The following is a 4,099-nucleotide window of genomic DNA, read 5'->3' as shown; positions in this document are numbered from 1 at the left end:
GTTTTGAAATGAAAGTAATGTTAGTTTAGGTTTCCCCACATGTACCGTTTTTTTTCCCTCGGTAGGTGGTCACTAGTTAAGTAGTAGGTTAATCAATCAGGTAACTGGCCGACTGCTGAAGAAGAATATATGTTCTAAAAAAAAAAAAAAACGTGTTTTTCTCATTGTAGGGCATGACTATGCAATCAATAAAGTTGCGAAACGTCGCCATATGTATTACTACAAAGTTGTATAATTGACTGATTCTCAAGACCCACTAAAAATAAAAATTTATGTATATTGTAATAATTAAAAATATTATTAAAATAAAATAAAAAGAATTTTAATCGTTTTAAACTAGTTTCAAATATAAAAGAGATAGCTTGGGTTTAAATTAAAAAGTTTAATATTTAACAGATAATAGAATTTCATTTAAATTTTATAATATAAAAGATTCTTAATCTCAGGGCAGATTTGTAGGCAATCAGAAACAGACACTTTTACTATTAACACTTAATGAAATTAATATCTATTTTACACATGTATATATTTTTAGGTATAACAAAACTAACCAATTTCACAATCTTCTTTTGATGATTCTTGGTATCTTCTTTTCTATAATGCTATGCCCTACCGTCAAAAATGGCTTCCTATCTTTCCTGTTTCCAGCCGACGGACGTTCTCTCACCAGGGAATCCAAACTCAGAGTCCTTTTTTCTTTTGTGACTCTTGGTTGTCTTCCTTTTTCAAGATGTCCACCCTTGCTGTACAGAAATTTATGAGGTCCTCCTCATCCTGGAAACATCATTCTCTAATCGCGCCCAAACAAAGAATGCCCACCAAAATCCAAAACCTGTCTCGATGTTCCATGTAAATGTATTATGATTAAAGGATCATGTGGAATATCGAAACAAACATGAACTTTGAAAAAGTACATAACAAACTGAGCTATATAAGATATTGGTAATTAAGTCTAACTAAGCCATCCAGTTCGTGCATGATACCCTAGTATTACTTATCTGATGGCTACCAAAAAAGTATGAATACACAGTAAAAATGAGGCTTTCGAAAAGATTCTGTCCTAGACTCCTTGAACAAAAATAAAAAAAAAATCCGCGCACCACGGAATCCGAGGGAGTAATGGCCTCAGATTACAACGAACCTGGAATTATAAACCACATTATTATCAACATTATACCGTTCTGAGAAAAAGACGTTCCAGTGGACATTGATCTTTTTTTTTTATTCTAGATTTGATATTGAAATCTAGTAGGATTAGAACATTAGCCGTAATTGCATTTATAACTCTCACCTTATCGATTCAACAAATTGCATAAACACAAATTTGGTATATTTGTACATTGGGACTTCTTTCACCGATGTACAGATATTAAAACCCATGAAAATTAAAAAGTGGACGATGATAGATTACGTGCACATTAAGAAACTATTCCGACCAAGAGAATATCGAAAGAGGGCAATGTCGTGTTATCAATGTCGTAAAGAGGACTCTGGAATGGTAAGCTAAATACTTAAATACCGATGGGTCAGGTAAGGAGAGTAATAATCAAATCATTTTTGTTGTGATGAAGAAGGATTTCATACCATAATAAAAGAACTCAATTGGATATTCGAAATATCCATGGTAGATGAACGACCTGATATTTCTGTTCATATAGCAAGCATTAGTATAGGATGGTTTGCCTTTTAATAATCCTTTGAATTCTAGGATTTTTCTTTTTTTTTTTTGGGAGGAGTAGTTAGTTTTAAAGGTTCAAGGGATTTTATATCCTTTATTATTTTATTTATTTTCCGATTTTTCTTATTTTTTTTATTCTCTGATCCTATGCATTGCTACAGAAATTATCATAATTTATTTATTTGGAACTGTTTAAGTATCATCTTCTTAATCATTGTTCAATTCAAATTGAAAACTGCTTTATTGCAGTTATATGTTCACAGTCTGCATTAAAATAAATCACCATTTATATATTCCGTGTTTTGAATAAAGGACATTCAGAAACAAGTGAAGATTTATCTTGCCCTGAGGTAGTCATTCATATTAAGCAGGGTTGGGCAACTATAAAACTAATAGCTAAAATTTGTATGGATACGATATTTATTTATCAATGGTTCATTCATGAATAAGGGTCGTATCCATGGCAATTTGAACTATTAGTTTCAACAATAGCTAATTATTGCCCAACTCTGATATTTATTTATTGCTATTTACAACTGTACATTTAGTAAATCTGATCTGAGTTAGATTAGTGTGTTACAGGCGTGTAGAGAAACTACCCAATGGGAGCACTCTGATGACATTTTACATTAGCTGGTCTCGTGGCCATCTTTTTTTCAGGCGCCTCGGAGGATTGTCAGGAATAGAAGAGAATGCAAGATTAGAAACTAGGGGGTTTGAGTGGTTAGGGAGTTTATAATTGAAGGAGTGATATCTGATTCGTTACATAGGGAACATTAAGGTCTTTATGTATGATTTTATTTGTGACAAAGTAAGGAGCATTGAGGATTTTACGAAGGATTTTATAGGTCTTTATGGATGGTTTTATTAGTAACAAAATAAGGAGCATTGAGGATTTTACGAAGAATTTTGGATTGTAAGGATTGAATACGAGAGGAATTCGAAGGTTTAGTAGAGCCCCAAAGCTCAACTCCATATGTCCAGATTGGCATTATTACAGTCATGTAGATCAGTATTTTGTATTGTGTTGAAAGTTTAGACCGTCTGTCTAGTAAGTGCTGTAATAGTCGAAATCGACGTGCAGTTTCCTGTCTTTTCAGGTGAGGATTCCAGGTTAATCGTTTGTCCAAATGTAGTCCAAGGTAGCGGATCTGTTCGACAGGGGTAACAACATCATTAAATGAAACTGTAGGGCAGTCAGTAGGTTTACGACGAAGGGTAAAGGTGATTTGATGAGATTTGTTGGAATTTATAATTACGACACCAATCTTTGAGGGCTGTGATATGGGATTGGAGATTTTGGGATACAATTAATGGGTTATTATTACCAGCGAGCACACATGTGTCATCGGCATACGTGGTGAGGATAGTGCTAACACTATTGGATTGGTTGGAATGTCAGCTGTATAGACGGTGTAGAGGATGGGACCAAAGATACTACCTTGAGGACTTTAATTGTTAAAATCAAACAATAACAAATTATCAAGAATATTAAACAAACATATATATGCGAATCATCGGGTTATTCATTTTCAATCGCATCAAAGGAAAACGCTGGTGGTTGTTGAAGAATGTCATTGATAAACACTTAAATAAAATATAGCTGATTCATTTAAATAAAGTCTGGCTGAGGCACTACTTGAATAAAAAAGTATTAAATAGTGATTATAATTCTCCTTATTATGTTTAAAATAACATTGATTTGGAATAACAAATTATTTATTTGGACATTATACGCATAGTCTTCGACAGGAATTTCAGTAAATAATTACAATAAAGAATTTTTTTTCTTTTAATCTTAATAGAAATTTATGGAGTAAGTCCCAAAAGATAATTAGTTATTTTAAAAATAAATAATTACTATAATATATTGTGTATATCAAATAAATATACCCTACCTTTTTTCATCTATTTCCTCCTTAATAGAAGTAAACCGTTATATAACGGTATTTTAGGAAATTATAGTTGGAAACAAATATCATCACCTCCAGGCTATTACCTAATTTGATTGACTGAACTGAGGTCGAAACAATCAAGAAGTAGAAACAAATACGTTTTGCTTAACATAAAAATAAAATTTCGCTCATGACTCTGCCACCCAGAGCAAATGCTTTCCGTTCCGGCACTAAAGTAAATTTCTAGGGTTAGATGATAATCAATGTGTTTTTAATTTAAGATTACTTTGTTTATAGTAAGGCATTCAATTTTGCTCCTCTATCCGTGAACTGATCCAGATATTTTTTAACATATGCCAAGTTATGGTTGTTAAATTCACGCTCCTCTTTTACACCATTTGTCATAAGTTTCTTCTTCTGGTAGTTGTGCCTTTTGCAAAGAGCACAATATCATCTGTAAAACGTAGGTTGCTCAGCTATTTTCCATTTTTTTTTTTTATGCAAATAAATAAAAAAAAAAAAAAAA

Source organism: Halyomorpha halys, unplaced genomic scaffold (assembly GCF_000696795.3).
Source record: "Halyomorpha halys isolate HHAL.00 unplaced genomic scaffold, Hhal_1.1 Scaffold2032.1, whole genome shotgun sequence".
In the NCBI taxonomy this organism is placed as follows: domain Eukaryota; kingdom Metazoa; phylum Arthropoda; class Insecta; order Hemiptera; family Pentatomidae; genus Halyomorpha; species Halyomorpha halys.
Note: the sequence above shows the minus strand (reverse complement) of the source record.